The sequence below is a fragment of the Sinocyclocheilus rhinocerous genome, unplaced genomic scaffold (assembly GCF_001515625.1).
Source record: "Sinocyclocheilus rhinocerous isolate Xijiao unplaced genomic scaffold, SAMN03320098_v1.1 scaffold72, whole genome shotgun sequence".
Taxonomy (NCBI): domain Eukaryota; kingdom Metazoa; phylum Chordata; class Actinopteri; order Cypriniformes; family Cyprinidae; genus Sinocyclocheilus; species Sinocyclocheilus rhinocerous.
In genome coordinates, this window is record NW_015628351.1 from 2204160 (window position 1) to 2226741 (window position 22582).

General features: G+C 39.2%; 1 protein-coding gene across 3 annotated transcripts in view; it reads right to left on the bottom strand.

Annotated features, from left to right (window-relative positions):
* rerea (arginine-glutamic acid dipeptide (RE) repeats a) overlaps positions 1 to 22582 on the bottom strand; it is a 187380-nt gene that overhangs the window by 129894 nt on the left and 34904 nt on the right. The window contains exon 1 of one of the 3 annotated variants that reach the window (XM_016549076.1): positions 7583 to 8156. The exons of the other annotated variants lie outside the window; for them this stretch is intronic. The gene's annotated coding sequence lies outside the window, so the exon portion shown is untranslated. Of the gene's footprint in view, positions 1 to 7582; positions 8157 to 22582 lie in introns of those variants that run through there. 3 annotated transcript variants of the gene reach the window in all.

Consider the following 22582-nt stretch of genomic DNA (forward strand, 5'->3'; position numbering starts at 1 on the left):
TTATAAATGCAGCTGACTGACTTTCTTCTGTGGAACAGAAGATTTTCCTGTGCAAATTTCCTTCTTTTTTGCCTATACAATGGAGGTCAATGGGCACCAAAACTGTTTGGTTACCAACGGTCTTCAAAATGTCTTCTGCGTTCCACAAAAAACTGACAAGCTACACAAAATCGCGTTCAAAATCGGCAATGAATCGCCTGCAATTTTGAACGCGTTTTTGTGTAGCTTGTCAGTGATCTACGGCTCGGTGTAGAAAATGCCGCTCCATCTGAAAGCACGTGCTGGAGATTTACTACTAATCACCAGAAGCGGCTTTACTGACGAGATTCGCATGAAAATCGCATTCGATTTTTTTGCCCAGCCCTAGTGTGAACTCTTGGTATATCTAACTGACTCGATCCTAATGATCTGAATGAGTCAGTGAGCATATCTGCAATGTATTTAAGTCCTAGGCCATTGAGTGGTTTATAAATGAGTAAAAGTACTTTAAAATCAATCCTAAATGTAACTGGAAGCCAGTGTAAGGACCTGAGGACTGGTGTGATATGCTCAGATCTGAATGAGTCAGTGAGCATATCTGCAATGTATTTAAGTCCTAGGCCATTGAGTGATTTATAAATGAGTAAAAGTACTTTAAAAATCAATCCTAAAAGTAACTGGAAGCCAGTGTAAGGATCTGAGGACTAATGTAAATAAAAATTTAAAAATTTAAAATGTAAATAATTCTTGTGATGACAAAGCTTCAGAGTCACATGATCCTTCAGAAATCATTCTGAGCTAATTTGGCGCTCAAGAAACATTTCTAATAATTATCAATGTTGAAAACACTTGCGCCGTTTATAATTTTGTGGAAAATACTTTTTTTCATGATTCTTTAATAAATAGAAAGCTCCAAAGAACAGCATTTATCTGAAATAGTAATCTTTTTGTTAACATTGTCTTCACAGTAATTTTCAACTAAGTATTTATATAAGTATATAATTTAATTAAATAAAAGTATAAATTTCTTTTTAAAAAAATCTTACTGACCCCAAACTTTAATATTAATGTATAACCTTAATACTAGAGCAACTAAAGTACCACTGATTGAAGTTCTTGTCACAGATGAAAGCTGTGAGCTCCGTGATTCTTCAACAAAAGCAAGTGAAGAACATCCATGAGCCAAGAAAACACATTTCAGAGTTTCTGCTGTCTTGTCTATAAAGCACAAAGCACAGACATCTGAAATACAAACTAGTCAAACTAGTCATGACTGGGACACAACCCTAGCCTCAAAAGTACTCACAGGTTCACACTTCGGCCATTCTGTCAGCGGAGTTCAATGTGACTTTCCAGCTGTGGAACATTCCAAAAGGATGTGAGATGTTGAGGGATAGTGCACAAACATTGTTTAACAAAATCCCTCTGTAACACTGAAATACCAAATTTTTTCCTAAGATCTGTCAACCAAGTAAAGCTGCATGATTTTCATCATATGGTGTTTCATTACATGCATATAACTTGATTCTTAACCTTTTCCCTCATGCACTCATATTTCTCTAGATGAGGTAATTATTTTTGCAGCCGCAAACATTTCTGGACAAGTATGTTTAAATAGCCTGCATTCAACTACTTGATAATGAAACTATTTATACATTATCAGGATGAGTCAGGGAGTGAAAGTCTAGAGTGCGGTATTCTTCTGCCAGAAGTAAGATTGCACTAAGGGTTTATTTGATCTTAGAGAGATATAGCTTGATCCATCAAAGCTAGCATTATTCAACAACAGCAGGCCTGGTTTGTACAGAACAATATGCATATTGTGCCACACAAAGACAACTCATCACCTGAAAAAAAAATTGAAATAAAAAAAAGAACTAAAGCAAATCCCCTGCCCGGGAACAGCCGATGTAGCTGAAAAGTAATCGCTATCTGCCTCAAAAGAGCTGATTAGTCCATTACTAAATGAAATACTTTTAAATGAACAATTCTACTGAAGGAAAACCAACATGCCTGCCTTGTGAATACAGATGACCTGTCTTGGCTTATTATGTCTCCAGCATTCCCATGTATCTCCTCAGCTAACGATAGTGGCTTTAGTTTTTAGGATAGATTTAGTTGTATTGGCCCTTACTAACAGTAATGCAGTGATCTTGAATGCTTGTCCACCCACCACAATTCATCACAGCTTTGTGATAGTTTTAAAGTCAGAAATGAGATTCTGCTTCACAGTCTCATGCCTAGTAGCTATAAACTGGCTATAAAACCACTCATAGAGAATAGTTGGGATTTAAAGGGGTCATATGATGCTTTTTTAAAGATCATTATTTTGTGTATTTGGTGTAACAGAATATGTTGACATGCTTTAATGTTCAAAAAACACATTCTTTTTCAAATACTGTACATTATTGTAGGTCCTATATGCCCCGCCTCTCTCAAACGCTTCGTTTTCTACAAAGTCCCTCCTTCTGACAAGCGCAGTCTGCTCTGATTGGCCAGCTGACCCAGTGCATTGTGATTGGCCGAACACCGCAAGCACTCGTCGGAAATGTAACGCCCCTTACCATAATCGCGAGCTTCATCTTTCAAAATAAATGTAAAGACAGAGCCCGAAAGGGGAACAGAGTCGCGTGACAGACAGTGATGAAGCTGGTATGTGTTTGCAGTACACAAGCCACGGTTAAGACAGCTGACTCCGCTGTGATGTGTCCCTGTCTCTCGCTCTCTCTCACACACACACGCGTGAGCGCACGCGCGCACACGATGTGCAAAACTCCGCATTTGAACAGTCAATAGCAAATACTTAAACTAATGCCCCTTGGTTGTCCACCTACACTAAAAAGCTACTTTATAAGAATAGTTTGCTCTAAATTGAAAATTGTCATTTACTCAACAATATTTCCTTTCTTGAGAAACATAAAAAGAGATCTCAGGCAGAATGTCATCAGGCAGCTTTCCCTCAAAAAAATTTCATAAAATTTGTCTATATGACTGGTGAGCAATACTCAGTGAGGAACAGACTAAAATTGAAGTCATTTTGACTGATATTCTTGCTCTCAGCCACTGCTCTCAAATATCACTTGCAATATAAAACACCATGATCAGTCAAATGTGACAAACAAGAACTGATGACATCAAACTTAGATAGGTGCCATTTCTAAATTGAAAGCAATTACAAATTATATTGAAGAATCACAGCAGAGGGAAAGACTTAAATGTCTTAAAAGCTATCATGCAGCTTCAAAGGGCTTCAAATTTTTCTCACAGGCTACATGGATTTTTAATTTTTTTCCTATTTTAATGCCATGTCAGCTTCTATGGCTATGTTCATGGTGAGAACCAGGTTTAGTTATTCAAAAGTACAACTAAAGATGTTTAAGATTCATTTTTTCTAAAAACATTAAAACTAGAATAAAACAAGTTTCTCACAGGTTAATTTTTTTCCTATTTTAATGCCATGTCAGCTTCTATGGCTATGTTCATGGTGACAACCAGGTTTAAAAGTACAACTAAAGATGTTTAAGATTCATTTTTTCTAAAAACATTAAAACTAGAATAAAACAAGTTTCTCACAGGAATAGAAGTATTACAGTCTAACAAAAAATGTTTAATGGACAGTGAATTTTGATGAGACGGACTGTTATATGGATTACTATAACAGTGGTTCTCAACCAGGAAGGCCAGGGTCCACTAGGGGGCCCCAGTAAGTATTCAAATTATATTAATATTAAACTAATTGTCATTTGAATCTTGAATCAATCTTGAAAATCGTTATAACATTAAATTTTTGATTTTGACTGTTGCTTAGATAGAAGGGCCTTTGAATATTGTCTCGGAAAAAGGGACCTTGAAGTCAGAAAGGTTGAGAACTACTGTACTATGATACTTGTATATTTAATCTTGGCATTGAAAAAACAAACAAACAAACAAACACATTTATTTTCATTGTATGGACAAGCTGCCTAAGGACATTCTGCCTCCTTTTGTTTCATGTAAGAAAGAAAATACTGCGTAGGAATGACAGGATGATGAATGAAATGACGACAAGTTTCATAACATAAAGCACATATAGCAAAAAATGATGATGTTTAGGAATCGTTGGAGGCCCGGCAGTCACAAATTGTGCTCCATTCCAGCAGTCTAAGAAATCTGGATCCTTTCTAAGCAAGAAATGCTTCGATCAACGCATGCTTTTCAAGATGAAAGCACTTGAGCGAGGACTGCATTTTTATAATATGTTTATCACCACAGCGAGTGTTTCTACAAGGACAAGGACAGAGCGAATACTAGTAAGGGTGTGCGGACGTAAAAAAGCATACAAGACTCCATCTGACATCCCTAACAGAACAGGAAAACAGTGGGGCCTGTGGGACCCCCAACCTCACTTTATGACCATGTGCTGAATTAACAGGTCCAGATGTCCCCTCTCACTTAACATGTGCGAGTCATCTCGAGCAAAGGGCTCAGCTGCTTTAGGGCTTATTAAAAAAATATCAGTTTCAATTGCACCCATTAACTTCTCGCGCTCCTCAGGTTTACATTTATTTGACATCAACAAGCCCGATTCTCGCACAAGACGTATGTTTAATGCATAAATCGACCGATCCAAGTTTATCAGATTAACTTCAACAGCTACAGATCAACTACCGGCTTGTGGCATGGGCAGTATCAACAGAAGAATGAACTACAAATAAGACAAAGAGAGTGTTGCTGAAACACCATACCGTGTACCCGTGAAGCCTGAGGAATGAGTCAAACAAAGACGAACCTATTACCAGACAGATATCAATCTGCTCTTAGTACTTGCTGCTACAGAAGCATTCAGACGACTCAGCTGCTTGAGTTGTTTATAGTTTGACAGTGTCAGGTCTCTTTGTCACTAGGGCTATGAGCAGGCGCCTGTGGTTACTGTATCTATTATCAAGGGGAAAGTGCCAACACATTCTTGTAAACAAAGGAGACTCTACCTACAAGTTCGCAGAGACAAAGCCCACCCTGAAAACGCTCGAGGCGACCATTCAAAACAATCAGAGCTGTTCTCAAATTTCTTTCAGAAACAAATTTGGACGAGTAAGCTCTCAGTCAATCAATCGCGGATTTGGCTAAAGGTTTTCCCGTGATGATGCCATGCAAAACGTGACGCTAATTACCTCTGCCCTTTCTCCAATTCATTAAGCATAACATTGCATAGCTCAGCCCAGATGCGCCACCGTTAAGGCCTCTCTCGGCAAACGGAAGAGAAAAGACGTGCGGCGTAACACCAGCCAGTTCCATCATGCGAGCAGATTAAATAGCATGCCTGCCCAAGTCCCGTCAAACATTCAGCAGCCACCGCACGCCAACTGATCCGCTACAACACACTCTATGAAGAAACCCCTCCGTCAGCCCTACCACACCGCCTTTGATCAGAGTATCGCACGTTTGATGCTTTTAAGGTGGAGGATAACACACAGAGCGCATCTTTGCCATGTGGGTAATTCTATTAAACGCGAAAGAACGAACACCTTTTTTTTGCAGAAGAAACACAAAGGCTAAATGTCACCATGCGCTTAGGCATTAAACATTTAGTAGCCATTCTCCGCTGCTCAAGCAAAGAGGCAAGCAGTTGTTAAGGGAGAAGGATGACACAGTTAATCATACACCCACATGCTGCAAATGAAGGCCTGGCGCTCAGATGTATAATAACGAGAACATTAAAACATACAGCATTCACGAGTCATTTAAAAAAGAGCGAGAGAGCCTAGGTAGTCATTCACTAGAGATGACAAGGAGGACGTTTGGAAACACCTAACGCAACCGAATTAACCGTATTCCAAACTAAATAGGTGACAAAAAGGGTGTACGAGTGCTACAAACACAGAGAGGCTGTGTTCAAATATTAAGCTCGCCGTCCGTGTATTTTAAAGTAATCTAGCTCAAACAGGTGTCCCTGAGTGTAACAAAAGACAATGAAAACATTCTGTTCCTTGCTGTAGTCTTTAGTTCCTCTGCAGGAGACGCTTCACTAAATGTTTGATTTCTTTCACCCCAGGCTACCCTCAAAGCCATGGCATGTGTAACGGGGGTTTATAAAAGCTTCTCTTCTCTCTCTCACGTTCTCCATTTTCTATGAACCGAAGGATTAGGACAGATACTCTGTACATAGTTGTTATGATTACAGATTACTGATGTCTATACGTTTCCAGGCTGGTCAATGCAATCTTTTTTTGTGACGTTTAATCCTAATCTTTGTGTTTTTGGTGTGACAGCGAGTTTGGGAAACCCCACAAAACTACTAGCAGAGTGTGACTGACCACCTCAAAGCTTTAGATATGCCAATTACCATCTTGTTGCACAACTGGAGAGGAAAAACATCCCAGTGTGGGGGGATGGGGAGATCACTTTTGGCTACAAAAGAGTAGGCCCTTCTTAACACAAATAGCTACATCTCTTACATATGCAAAGTGAGAAAAACATGGCATGGTTTTTTTTTAATGTTACCTCTAGGAACTGAGCAGTCACATGAAATTCAAGTATGACCAATGAACCAAAGAGGATATACAAGATGCTTCTTCCACATGCACAGCATGGAGAACGAGATCAGATAAGGCAGGCTGTGAAACAAAAACAGTTTCAGACAAGTCTTTTCAACCTACACTCCTAAAAATAACCATGGTTCCATGAAGAACATTTAACATCCATAAAGCATTTCAATTGTACAAAAGGTTCTTTAGAAAAAACATTCTTTTAAGAATTGATCACGGAACCAAAAATGGTTCTTCTATGGCATTACTTCAAAAAACCCTTAAGAAACCTTTATATTTAAGAGTGTGCCCCCACATAACAGTCATACCTCTTTGGTCTTCACCACAAGCACATCACTTCATGCTAGGGACGGGAGGACCATAACGGGAGGCCATATTTGTTCCCATTATGGGCCACAAGTTAACAAAGGGAAGTTAGGCAGACTTGGCCGTCCCAAAGCAGATTCCAACTGGTCAGGCAGGTCTACCAAAAGCTCTCCTCCCCTGCTCCCAGGGTTTTCAGTAAACAAAAGGTCTCTTCCAACATGTGAGGGTTGGGGTCACTGCAAATGCACTGTTGTGATGGTGTTTGATAACACTAAACACTGAGATAAACAGCATGCTTAATGTGTTGAAGAGCCTCAGCACCTCCAACTCTAAATGCACCATCTATTCTGCTACCCAAGCATTAATAATTCACTTAATGCTCGAGTTCCTCACTTAATAAAATGGAAACACACAGAATTTCTTCAGGGAAGATAGTAGTAGTAGTAGTAGCCCTTTATTGAGTAAGATGAAAGCATCTTTCATGCAAGATGCAAGATAGATGGCTGAAACTTGATAGACTACTTACTAGAAAGCCATAAAGCATCCTAAAAAGATTACACAGTGCTGGTCTCTTTCAACAGTGAGAGTAAAAGGGAAACATGCAATAAAAAAAACAGGCTGCTGCTGCTTTCAACTTCTGGTCCTGTAGCAATTGCCAACATTCCATCTCTATCTCCCCCCCCCCATTTACCTTCCCACCCACTCAAGCCCTCTAAACTCCCTCAGTCTTCTTTCTTTTTGTACACAGCCAATGTCGCCAAGGCACTACTCACCCGCCAGTATGATGATCTAAATTCCTATCGAACTTCAAACACAATTCCACGTCTGTTCGTTGAAAATGACCCCGCCGAACTTCTCGGCCTGGGCCAAAATCCAAGAAGCCGAGGGCTGAGCACTATCACGCCGATACTTTATCCAGAGAGAGCCGCTGTCCATACAGAGGAGAAACGGGGCAAATGCCTCAACAAAAGACAACCTCGCTTTACTAATTTATTCGCATTCGGACCGCCCGGGGACTCGTTTTCTGAATGTATGCGGTTCCCCCTCCTCCTTTTCGCCGTGTAATAACTCCGAAAGCTTGAGTTTGTGGAGGGTAGGAAATCAGTGAGTTCGGCGTTTACAGACTCCGCTTCCTTTTTCTCACACACACACACACACACACACACACACACACACGCGCGCGCCCGCGCGCTCCCTCTTCGCGCTTTCTTTCATATGCACACACAGCACGTTCTCTCTCTCTATCTCACTCTCTTTCTGTAGAACCCCCTCCTCCTCCTCTTCAGCTGTTCAACAGACGCATCCACATGGCTGACCTAGTCTTTCTTTATCCAGACACTAGTGAAGGAGAATTACCCCCTCCCCTCCACCACACACATACACACACCACTTTTAAAAAGAGAGCAAAACAAAAACACGGACTGGATTTTAATGATTACCGACGACAAGTGATCGGACTGGAGTCGTGATTGATCGTAAACCGTGAGGATATGGTCGGTAAAGAAACTGCATCGGTAAGCATGTGTTGAATCCAGATTCACAGTATACAGTTCTTGGAGGGTAGGCAGGGGGGCACCAATAATCAGACCACACCAACAAGACATGTTTTGAGTTTAGGCTACTACGAAAAAAATTTAAATGGCTTTTAAATCACCAAATGAACTAAATGTTCATTATAGCAGTATTTGTTTACGCAAATTGCATAGTTTGTGTATTTAAACTTAGATAAAAGAAATGAGCGTCACGTCATTGACCCAAATACTAATGAAATGTTACATTATAGAATATCTCAAAACCAAAAAAAAAAAAACGTAAGGATTTTCTCTTCACCAACGTTATATTTGCGGAGGCAGCTAAGATCAATAGGAAGTGAGTTTGGTGTACTGCGGGCCCTTTATTGTACTGCAAACCATGTAGCCTGTCAGGTTTTCAAAAGGAGGAGGTGTCCCTAGTGATCCCAGTGCTGGCAAACGCTTTCCAGCTCCAGGGGAGCCAGAGACAGTGTGACTTCTGTTTCTCCTGACAATCCTTAGCTCTGCCATGCACCCACACGCATGCACACACACACACACACACACACACACACACACACTCACACTCCAGCAGGCTACCCTCCTCCCCTTTCGGAAAGCGTTTGAGCTTCACATTCAGGCGTATTTATTACATTTACTCAAGTGCATCCATATTTATCTCCCCGAGCCGCCCTGATAGCACTTACAATGTGCCCAACAGGAAACCTGAGTCACTTGCTTATGCGAGATCCTCGCTGTGCACAGGGAAGATATTTAGAGAATGCAGTTTTCAAAGAGATACCAATCATTGCTATCAGCCAATGGGAGATTAGCTACTCTGGCTCATGAGAAAAATACACAATGCATTTGACATGGTGGCAGACAGTTAATTAGTGCTCAGAAACGAATCACGACGGAAGGTGCGTGTTCGCGTAGGGAATGCCTGAACAATGTATAGATCATGTTTGTTCGAGGAATATTAAATCATCATGATGTTATGTGCAAACAAACATTTCTTCTGGATGGCTGACATTCATGATCGGCAAGGTAAAACAAACATGCATACGCATACAACTGGTATTTCACAAAATGCACTCAGTAACAATCAAAACAACTCTGATGGCTCTAATAAATTCTCAGCTAATGCACGCTGTAAACTGCTCAGCGTCCAGACAGACAAAACACAAGCTGAGCGTTTGGAGGAAATGTAAGCCGAAAAGAGCACCGAAATTGTGAATGCTTTGCATTTCATGCACTCAGAGAGCAGGCATTCGCAACAGCAGATGAGATCCCATTATCAGGCAGACGAGAACTCCACCTCCAGGATTTCACAGCTCCTCTGTTTATCACATGGCCCTGTCAAGTTGGCCACCATTAACCGATAATGAAAGGAGACAACCGGTGCAGTTACAAGCAAAGCATTCTGCATTCTACAGGCCTAAGCATGTATCTGGGAAGCTGACTGTGTCTATTCAGTTCTGCTCTGCATTCAATACCGATCACAATGCCTCAGCTACTGTACTCTGACCCCTTCACACTAGTGTATTATTGAAGGGTTTAGCTTGAGATGACAGGAATTAAAGAAATATGCCAGGTTCAATACCAGGCAGGCTCAATCAACAGCATTTGTGGCATGATGTTGATGTTGATGTTGATTACAACAAAAAATTATTTTGACTTATCCATTCTTAAGTGCCTCACAGTTTTTTTATTAAAAAAAAAAACAGTGAGGCACTTACAATGAAAGCCAATCCATAAACATTAAAACTACGTTTCAATACAATCGGCAAAAGATGTAAACAATACTTGTTTTAAAATTAAAATTTTTTAACAAAAAATGTAATGTGTGTTTTTTTTTTAATTAAACTGTAAGCTTCACATTTCTGCATTTAAATCCTCAAAAAATTGACCCCATTTACTTTCAGTGTGAATACCTCACTGTAACCTAAATTAGAATTTAAAAAAATAATAAAAACAAGTTGAAAGTTGAAATTAATTTCTCTGGAAATCAACATGAAGCCACAAATGCTGTCAATTGAACCTAATTCAGAACCCAGATTATTCTTTCAAGAATTATGACCCATTCATACTACGAACGATAACGATAAACTATATTATAACGATAACATTCTGTTTATTGTAAGCACATGCTGCATTTTTGTCGTCTGCCACTTTAAATGTTCGAGCTCCTCAAAGCAGGATGGATTATGATTGGCTGTCAATGTTTTTATCATTCATCAGCTAAAAAAATAACTTTTTGAAAGTGATTTCAGTGATATCGCTCCACTGTGTCATTATCGTTATAGTTGTGGTGTGGACTGCTATTCTTTGACATTTAGAATGATATTTTATATAATCATCATCCTTAGTGTGAACAGGCCTTTATAATTTGAGAAGATGCTAAACATTTTATATTTGACGATTAAAAGGAGGGAAAGAACCATAAGTGCTTTATTGTAACCGATAAAGATCCCCCTTACTGATCTGATGAATTTTAACAAAAGAATTAGATGTACATGACTGATTTATTATGCCTCCTCCAGCCTGACTGTCTTTCAATGAAGGTACTGAAGACTTCAAATGCCCTGCCATACTAATAAGTCAGCCAGTATCTGAAACAACAACAACAAAAAAAGGACGAGAAAGAAAAGATGACATGGTTGAGTGATCCAAGCTTCTGAGCGCCTTGGCAAGCCTGGGAGGCCCTGGCTCCTTAAGTACTCATATCTAGTAACTTCATTTAATGCATTCACCAGGGATCAGCAGACAAGCGGAAGGGAGACAGAAAAAAAGAGAAACATTCAAAAGCAAATGTTCTCTGGTATAAGATTCGGCGAGTTATCAAGCAGTAAAAACAGCATGAAGAAATTAAACATAATCTTTCACACCATTTCAGGGATAGACGGGATTTATTCCACTACTTATAATAAAACGTGTTCTTCCCTGTGTCTTTAAGAAAGCCATAGCGTCTGAAACGGCCCATTTCAAAGTGATACAAAATAACAGTAGTCCGGAGTGCCTAAAAGTGGAGGTTGATCTCAGCTGCCGTTGCCTTTTCTTTTTCTCACCCACTTTTTTTTTTCCACCAGAGGTCATATTCACACTCTGATGCCTGCCACCGGGAACAAACACTCGTGCTTCCCTTCAACAGACACCAGCCACTTCCACCCCCATTTACTTTTCCTTCAGACACACACTCCATAAGCTGACAGCCTCTCTCTACTAGCAGAAGAAAAAACCTTGACTTCAATTTGCCGGGTGCCATTTTAGCACTCTGCTACTTTCGGATGAGACTATTTTGCAAGTTTTGAGACTTGAGGGGTGAAAACAAGCAGAAATCACAGAATGACTGTAACCAAACCCTCTCTGACTATAAAAATGGCTCAATTTAAATGTATTTTATTGCTTCGTCCTATTCAACAATGACTCACAAAGGAAATTTAATGGGTTTTAGCCTCAATGGAGTTACACATATTGTTAGACTGAGGTTTGGATCAGTTTATAGTACGCCAATAAACATTTTCTTATATCATCTCATCAAGGGATTCCGGAGTAATCTGTGTTTTTTGACATTGCAAGCCTCCACTGTTAAACAGTAGTTAAAGAGATAACTGCCTTCCAACCCATTATTTAACATTGTAAACAGCACAAGAAGAAAGCAAAAGCCTTTTGATGTGAGGCAGGAACGCTCAATTTCATTGAGAGATTGCCCTGTGGCAAGCCCTGCATAGTTATATTGTTTACTTTGCCATTCATCCATATTTGGCAGGCTCACGAAACCTCAAACCCTGCGACACTTCGGCGAGGTTATTTATCGTATCGCCAAGCTACACAAACTCATAAAAATACATCTTTCAAGGGACAGTTAGATTTAAAAACCATCACATTAGGAAAAAGCAACATAAGCATCCACAATTCCAGATGTGTTGCTGTCACCCGGCAAACAAATTAGATCAGGGAATGTGAAGGGGAGGTCTATGTGTCTTTCTTCTCACATAATTACACAGCGCAGAGCTCGCTGAGAGACGAGTGGCAAACCGCCCTGACAGGCTGACTAGTTTTCAGCTTCATGCGTAAACTCGTACTCAGATCTAAATGAGTGGTTACTTCTGAAAATAAACAGAAGCGTTTGGCCGGATTCATACACGAGTGCTTGCAGATTTTTAAATAGCTGTGAAGCTCCCGTGTGGACGCCTTGAATTTTCTCTTTGTTTGCCGGTGGTAAATAGTCCATCAGGGCAGAAACCCCTCCCTTTGCTACTCTAACTCTCTAACTCTCTTGCTCAAGACAGCGGTATAAACACACACACACACACACACACACACAAGTCTCCCCAGGTGCTACTTCACTCACCCCCTGATTGTACATACATTAAGAGCACTCACTAAGGCTGTCTCAGGGCAAGAGCTGGTGTGCATTTGTCTAATGGCGCTTTTCCACTGCATGGTACGGCTCGGTACGGTTCACTTTTGGGGGGGGTTTCCACTGGGTACAGTACCTGATACTTTTTTTAGTACCACCTCGGTTGAGATTCCAAGTGAACCGTATTGTTACCAAAACGTGACGTGTAAACTCTGCTGATCACGTATTGGCCGGAGAGAATCGTCACTACCTGCGTCACTGAACTTGCGACACAAACACAACAGAACCGCTAGATTTAAATCAGCACAGCCAGCGAAGGATCGAACACAACTGTTTTGAACGAGCGCACCTTTTTTAACAACCAAAAAGTGGCTGTTTCGCTGTCTGTTGAGGAAATACAGACGTTCCTCTCGTTGATAGCAGAGGAGCGGATCCAGCAAGAGCTTGATGGGGCGACGCGGAATGAAAAAGTTTTTCAGGAGTCGCGGCAGTAGAGGCGGCGCAACTATAAATGACATGTGAATAATCCCGCCCACTCTAAAGTGGTACTGAACTGCAGAGGAAACGCAAACCGAGCCGTGCCATACCGTACTGAGCCGTGCTGAGCCGAGTCGTACCACGCAGCGGAAAAGCACCACATGTTAACAAAAAACACTTACAATTAAATACAACAATTAAATCCATTATTATTATCCAACTGAAAATAAATAAAGGCTAAAATGTCACAAAAAGTAAAAGACCTGAATTTATCCAGTTGAATATGAATACAATTAATATAAAAATATTCAATACAAATAAAAGGTAAAATAAACCCTCACAAACTCACGCCTGAACCCCTTTCCGTGACGCCACCGATTTTAAAGGGTAAAAAAGTGAATGGAGGATGTTGCTTTAAGCTCCTCTGTCCAGATCCATTAGATCAAGCCACTAGTGTCTGCCATGTGAGAAGGCACGTCTACACGACTGGGAGTCTCTCATTCTGCCACCCAATGGACAGTATGAGCAACCGCACCACAGTTCCTGTCTCGCAAAAACACAAGAGACACACAAAAATTCTCCCGGAGGTTATAAAAGTAGTAACGTGCATTCATGTCGTACTGGAATGTGGAGTTTGATGACTTTTACAGCAGTGGGAAATTCTGAAACTGCTGTTGGTGATTCATTGTTTACTTCTCACTCCAGACGCCAGTGCCAAGCTGCTACCATCAGCCTTACCCAAAACAGAACAAGATTGTTTGGCTGACTAACAAACCACATATAACTTACATAGTGTGCGCTGCCACATAACGTACAGCGGATGGAAATCTTCAATAGATTGCGAAGTAATTAGCAATGTAAACTGTCTGTAAGATTGTAAATATTTGCTCTGAAATCAAAAAAGGAGAGGAAAAGAGAAAGAAGTTACATATTCCTCGGCTGTATTAACATCTCAAAGCTGAAAAGCTTAAAGCAAAGCATTAGGGCTATTGTCACACAGTAAATGCTCTCAGCAGTATCTCACACTGTTGTTTCAGCAGTCATCATGCCCTAGGCTGTGCTTACCAGCTGGAAAACCATTCAAATGCAGATGAGATCCTACTCAATTGGCAAGGTGTGATTATCACACTTCTCTCGCCCCGTCCTAAGATCTCGCTGTCAGGTTTGCACTCTCCGCGCGCCCTCGTAACGCCCGTCACAGGAGAGCGACGAGGAATGATAACAAAACGGTTCCGTCTTAGATGTAGTGCCCCGAAACGCTCACAGGAAGTACAGAGGGAGCATTGTTCTCCCTTTACTGTAGGTACATTCCTCCAGATGGTGGGAAACAAACCCCACAATACCAGCTACACGAGTCTAGCTGAGTGAAACGGTGTCACAGTCACTCCGCTGGGGCACTGAATCATCCTGAACGCTGACATCTTTCCAGCGATGTTCTCAACGCTGAAGTCAGCATGCATTTAGGGCAGTCATGTGTGTGTGGGCTCATGAACGATTGTGAAAATCTCAAGCAAAGACATCATGACAGTTGTCTCCGTAGCCTGTCCTCGTGTCACAATGGATTTCTCACTTATCTGCATGCTATCGGTTAAGAAATTACATGCGATGGGGTCATTTTTAGTGACGTGAGAAAAGACGTGAAGAAGCTGTCTTATATTCATTTAAAAACAAGACAGTTAAAGAGGCAGTTCTTCCATTAGTTATAATGTCGTTACAAAACCTATTTGACTACAGTGGAAAACAGAAGAAAATATTTTAAAGAATGTTGAACTGTTTTTGGGGTTCAAAACAACATTGGACCCTATTGACTTTCATTGTATGGAAAAAACAACTGAGACATTTCTCAAAATATCTTCTTTTGTGTTTCACAGAAAAAAAACAATCATACATTTTTGGGTGAATTATACCTTTAAAGATGCAGCTGAATTTACAGTTGATCAAATTTTTGCAGCGAAAAGCGTTGAATTTCCAGTTGATCAAATTGTTGCAGCAAAAAGCGTTGAATTTCCAGTTGATCAAATTTTTGCAGCGATCATTTTAAAGGGGTCATATGACGTTGCTAAAAAGAACATTATTTTGTGTATTTGGTGTAATGCAATGTGTTTATGCGGTTTAAGGTTAAAAAAACACATTATTTTCCACATAATGTACATTATCGATTTTTACATCGTTCTGAAAAGCGAGGTGTGCTCTGATTGGCCAGCTATCCAGTGCGTTGTGATTGGCTGAATACCTCAAGTGTGTGACGGAAATGTTACACCCCTTACCATACTGTGATGCCCTGTGTCCCGGCGCGACAAGACAAACAATAAAACCCATTACAAACGAGGCATTTGTTGCATCCGTTGGGGACATAATTACTGATTATAATGACTTATACTGTCTTTTTACGCGTTGCGTATCGCGCTGCGTAAACATAAAACCATGTCTGCATTTGTGATCGGAGAAACGACAAAAAACATAGGACTCCACGCAATTGAAAATGTTTGTTCCCAGCACAGATTTCGTCAAAGTCGTCTTCTGTGTGAGCTGGGCTTCATATATTGCTACACGATTGACAACAGACCTTTTTTGCCTGTAAAATATGTAAAAAATGTGACTGCACCTTAAAAAGAGGTGAATTTTTGTCCTTTTGAATGCTATGGTGCTTTTTATTCATAGTTCTATGACTAAGTATTTAAAGTATTTTGTTCCATTCAGTTGCCCATCCCTACAATGAAGGACACTAAAAGCTAAGTAGAAGGAGAAACAGAGAGAAGGAGGGAGGTGTAACGAGAAAAAGGGAGACGTAGCCAGCAGAAAGCCAATTATCAAACTCATTAAGTAAGCCGCTCTGGTGCTTTAAGAGGCACAGCCTTCATATCATTGCTGGATTTATTACCGTCATTTGCATCCACTGATGCAGCCTGTCACTTTTTCAACTAGCTAACAGGAGGGGTCACATCAAAACAATCACATGCATCACACACACTGGGTCGACATGCGATATGGGGGCGGCATTGAGAACGAACAGAATCGGTACGGTCGTGTTTGTCATGCTAAACAGGGTGGGGTCAATCGAACATTATTACAAGGACACACACAAGTCACTGTTAGCATGAAGCAGTGATTCCCAACCAGAGCGACCACAGTGGGTACTTAAACAGTTTCAAGGTGCTACTAGGAAAGATTTTGCTTTGATAACTGATAAAACAGTATTTGGGGCAATGGTATGGTACTCTATGGTATGGTAATATATGCTATTATTTTCTGAATTAAAATTGGGTAGAAAAACTTGGGTAAAAAAAAAAGGGAGATGAAACTCGTTTAATAATTATAATCATTTCATAATGCTGAAAAAACTATATATTAGCGCTGTCAAATGATTAATCGAGATTAATCGCATCAAAAATAAAAGTTTTTGTTTACATATATAAAATATTTGAACAACTTCTATCTGCAAAATCATAATCAAAAACTCGAACAACAAAAAGACAAACAGTAAACAATACATATTTCTAAGAAATTTTTTTCATCTTTGACATTTTTTATCACTGACTCATTTATGATTTTAAAATTAACATTTTACAGTTGTCAAAAGACTAAAATGATCCTGAAACAAATCTTGTAAAATCTTGTAATTACGTTTACTTAAAAGAAAGCAAAACGATAAATCAAAATACTAAATGATATCCAGTACAATAATGATATTTTCATTGAAAAATTTTTTTTATAATATAATAAAAAGGTGGGCCTCAAGACAAAAACAGTTGGGAATCACAGCTTTAAAGGATGATGTGAACAAACAGTGTGCGGTAATTGAGTCAAACAAAAGGGAGTTCTGGGAAGCATCAGATAGGTGTGCTGTTGGCATCGGAGGCGGAAAACAAGGAGATATTAGAAAAGAAACAGCTGGATTTACAGCTGTAATGCTGACTAACCTCGACTGTGTCTCCGAGGACCCGCAGCCCTCTTTACAGGCATTCACAGTACCACACTCTGGGGAAGCAAAAATAGACAAAAGAAAAGAAAGCAAGGAAATAAATCATGAATGCATGAGCGAGCAAGTGAATAAAAGCAAGCAATAAATGAAGAAACAGCATCCAGCCATTGCGGCTTTATGCACACGAGGAAACAAACCGAGGATTAATGCGTCACCTGGAATTAGCGCTGATGATTTATTTAAAAAGCGTCTACTGCTGTCATAAACAATGAGGGGGGCTACTTGGTTTGTGCTTTAGAAATGAATCCAAACATGAACTCCCTTTAGAGACTCGATTTGCCTCCCCCCTCCGCCACCTTAAAAACACACACACACACTGATTTCTCTCCCTCCTCCACGCGCTTTTAACTCCCATCCTGCTCCTTAAGCAGCTCTTCCTCCCAGCCAGCGCTGTGGAAATAAAAACATCAGGACCTTGCCTCACAGCACCTGTTCAAAAACATTGACATTTTACATTCAGCATCGTCGCTCGGTGAAGCATCCGAGCGCTCGTCAGCCTTTCAGAGAGAAAACAGAAAGCAGCTGGAAGGGCTGATTTATGAGAGCTGAAACACACTTACTGCTATTCCCAAACATTTCACACAGGAGAGACAGGGTTTCCTTTATCTGGGTGTGTGTATATATTGTGCTAAGGTCATATTTAGCAAGCCCTCGACCAAAAGTGGGAGGAAAACAACATTCGCCGGTTGCTTATGCTTTGGATTTGTTGCGTGTGTTCGAGCATATGGTCTGCTTTGATTTAATAGTTTAAAAAAAATATAAAGCTGTTTCCTCAACACACGCCTGTGACATGGCCGTTGGTCTGGTGAACCGTCTCTGAGCCTCTGGGACATCTGTTCCACAGAATTAGAGCATTTAGCCCTCTGCAATTACTACAGATAAAGGTTATTAACTCACAGGATTAGATCACTGTATTAAAACATTGGGCTAAACAGCTGCATGTTCACGTCTGTCCATATCTATGTTTCTCTCTCTCAGTGCAGGAGTAACTAAACTTAACAGCATATGATGCTTAAAGAGATAGTACACTCAAAAATGTCATATTCATTCATTTTTTTTACTTACACTCGTGTAAACCTATCCAAACCTATAACTGACTGACTTTCTTCTCTGGAACACAAAAGATATTATGAGAAATGTTTCAAAATGGCTGTTTTTTTTTTTTGTCCATATAATAGTCAATGGGGTCCAAAACTGTCTGGTTACAGAATATTTGGTCTTTATTTCTTCTGTGGAACGCAAAAAATAAAATATTTTAATGTCATAAAGGTTTTGAAGACATGAGGGTGAGTAAATGAAACCGAATTTTGATTTTTGGGTGCACTATGTACTTTAAATAGCTTGTAAAAGCGTCGTGCGCATTTTACTTTCACTTTCCTGTGTAAATGTATTATGTATATACATAAATACACACACACATGCATATATATATGAAAAATATGTTATGTTTATATATTAAATATATTTATATATATTGCCAAACAGGCGCTTTGTGCGAGTGACGTAACCGGTGTTGCGGCTTAACACCGGTATCACCGTCAGCACGTCTATCGCGGCAAGCCTAGTGGTGACGAGAGAACATGCTTGAGAAACAGTTTAGAGAGGAGAAATCAATCTACATATAAAATACTGGTCACTTTCTAAATAATAAAAGTATAGCGCATCTACTAATAATTATATACAAATCAGTTTTTACTGATGCAAATATGTTAGAAATGATGCATCGCGATACAAATGCCAACTTGTATCCGATGCACACTTTTTTTAAATCGATGCATCGCATTGTTAACTTTTATGCTGATGTACCAATGCGAATCGGTGAATCTTACCATCCCTAGTATATACTGCACTATATTCAGTAAGCTAGTATTCCATTCTGCACACAGCCTCTGTCTTCCTCCAGCCATCATTTGATATTGATCCACAGCAACATGGCCATCAAGCACAGCCTTGCACACAGAAAGATGGAAAATAGCCTGACAGAGAGGCTCACACAGAAAGGACGCTTCATGCCTTGATTTGAGTGGGTCTTATTTTTATAATGAATATTTCATTACTGATTGGCTGGTTTGTTTTTGTTCAGCCACAGTCATTGATTTGTCATGGATAGAGCAGAAAAAAAAAATAATGATCTTGACACGATGACAATATGAAACGGCATTTGCAACTCATTTACCCTCTGAGATGTGAGGTATTCGAATACAGATTATTCAGTGTACATTACGCACTGAATTAAATGAGACACATTATGCAAAAATGGTGTTACAATTGATTTACACAAATCCATTGGCTTGTGTTTCATCATGAGGCTCAATGAGACCAAGGAGATTTATTAAAGGAACAGTTCACCCTCACTTTTTCTTCCTTTGGCCACAAAAACATACATTTTAAAGATTGTGCTGTCACTTCTTTTCAATGTAATTACAATAAATTGACTAAGGCATTCCAACTGCAAAAAAGTACATGAAAATTTCATAAATCATAAGTCCATATGAATTTTGCACTAGAATTAAAGTATTTCGAAGCCAGCTTTGTGTGAGGAAATAACTGAAATGTATTTATAAACTGATGTTTGTGAATTTGTTAATTGAAAACATCTGACTCAGAAGTATGATTTATTTCTGCATGAGACACTGCTTCATCGACACACCCAGAAGAGGTGCGACTGACGTCAAGAACTGGTCTCACACAAAGCTATCATAGCACTTCAAAAGACATGAAATATAGCGTACAAGTCATATGGACCACTTTTATATGGTGCTTCTGAAGCTTTAAATCACCAGTCCCATTGCAGTCTTTCAAATTATGTTCAGATTAAAAGTCATACAGGTTTGGAATGAAACGACAGTGAGTAAATGGTGACAGAATTTTCATTTTTGCGTGAACTACAAAAGTAAACAGCCCATTTTAATTTCAAGTTACCATCGTTGCCAATAGCCTTGTGGGCAGTGTGCCGCCATATCACGCCGTTGTGCTATGGCCTATCATAATAAAGTCAAAAATAAATCTTAAAAAAAAAAATTCAAGTTATCTTTAAAAGACAAATCCAGGGTTCAGTATAAATGCCTGAAAACACCGATGAATTAAACCTCTGCAAAACTGTGAATGACTACAAATGGCTGAAAACAACTGCCCTTTTTTTAAAGCAGCTCCAATCTCATTATGCAACTCATCTCTCTTTTTCTCTCTAAACTGTCTCTTTTACTTCCTCTTCAGAATCAGCTTTAGAAATTCTTCACCTCCCCGCCTGCCGCGGCCCCAGCTTCTCTGGCTGATTTCAAACTCTACTGACAGCTCTCATGACTAAGGCTCTCATGTCAAACACCATTATATCAGCCATCCATTCATTCCCGTAACACTACTTTAGTGACATTTTCAAGCACTTAGCAGTGCTGCAGTACTGTCTATGCTACCTCTTATTTCAACTCAGCAGCCGTCAGAAAACGTACATTATTCAAAAATGCAATCTAGATTGTTTTTTTTTTTTTAAAAGAGAAGGAAAGAAGAAAAAGCTTAGCTTCTTTTTTCCAGGCTGGTGGCTGGGATTATAGGTTTAAATGCTCCTGCTTTAACTAGATCAGTGTGATTTAATGCTAATGCTCTCGGACAAAAGCTGCTAGCAGCTTTTTTAGACCACAGCCAGTGGTCTCCGTTTGCCCACAGGTTGCAAAGCATCTCGGGTGGATTGTCAGCTCAATAGAAATGTAGACTTTCAATGCTTGAGGGGGGAAAAAGACAAACATTCAAACCAAAAAAACAACAACACTCATACTGGAAAATGAGAATTTCCAATTCTGCACACTTCGGTCAACGTTGACCTGGGAGAATCTAATGGAGAGAAAACAGATTACCTGCTGATTAGCCTGTATTATGGGGCAGCTCTAACCTTTGTGAAATGGACTGCCTGTTCTGTGCTTAGCCAAGCATGGCTCCTCATCTTCCCCAGCGGAGAGAGAAAAGTGCCGCGACAAGTCTGCTGCTCCCTATTAAGTAAGCGCTCTGAGCAGCGAGCCTTGCACATCCATCAGCGCACAATGACACACAGTCCTGCCATCCTCCAGCCTCCCTCTACTTCTTTTTGTCGTAGAAAGAGGTGTCGTGTTCGCTCAGTTCTTCTGTCTTAGATGGTGACAGGAAATGATTCATAATTTTGAGTGCTGGTGGCTGTGAGACTGAGATGATAATCCAACACTTGAAAACGCAAATAAACACTGATGACAGACAAAACGGAGCATGTCAATACTCGATGATACTTCAAAAACAAAACGTATGCAAATAATAAAAGGTCTTTAAAAGGTTTGAGATGCTAGCTTCTCATAAAGCAAAAACACTCTCTCCTCTCTCAGAACCTGGAAGAGACACATTAAAAAGCAGTAGCGTCAAACTCAACACCATGATGTTGATGTTAGTGGTTTCCAGGGTGTTGCTATGTGATTTGTAAGGTATGTATTTTACAATGTATTAATTATATTCATAAATAATTATATATTATGAAATGTAATTATTATTATTATTATTATTAAATATTTTTATTATTATTATATTATTATAATTTAATTATATGACAAAATGTGCTGTATTTTAAAATATCTTAATTGTTATTCTATTGTTATTGACATTAATTGTAAATTACAGTTTATAATTAATAATATTAATAATATAATTAACAATACAGTTAAGAACCATACATTTTAAAATACATATATATATCATCAGTGTGTTTTAGCATATTGCTAGGGAGTTTCAAAACAGTCCCTATAAATTACAGTATATTATTATTATTATATGTATTATATTAATTATAAATTTTACATTATAAAATTGTATTATGTGATAATTTAATTATATTACAAAATTAGCTGTATTTTAAAATGTGTTTATTATGCTTTATTAGTCTATTATTAACATTACTAATGGTAAACTACAGTATATAATTACTATTATTAATAATAATTATTAACTCTTTCCCCGCCAGCGTTTTTTTTTTTTTAAAGTTGCCAGCCACCGCCAGCATTTTTGATGATTTTCACCTTAATTTGACGGCCCTCGGAATATTTTCTGCTATGAATATATGAACATATTATATATCAAAATAAAGAACCGAGCCTCTGCTTTTAAACAAACTATTTTATTCTATCTTCATGTGTTCATGTTTTATCACCACTTGAATGCAGATAGGTTTCATCAGAAATGCAACATTTTGGACAAAAAACTGAGAAAAATGCATTTTTATCAAAGTAGTGCATTTTCAAGCAAAATACATCTTCTTTCACCTGTAAATAATTATATGAAGAATTGAAATTGCATTCAATAAACAGAACAAACAGACACACTCTCTCACACACACACATAGGCTACATACATACATACTTACAAATACATAGGTCTACATACATACACGCATATATATATATATATATATATTTTTTTTACTATATAT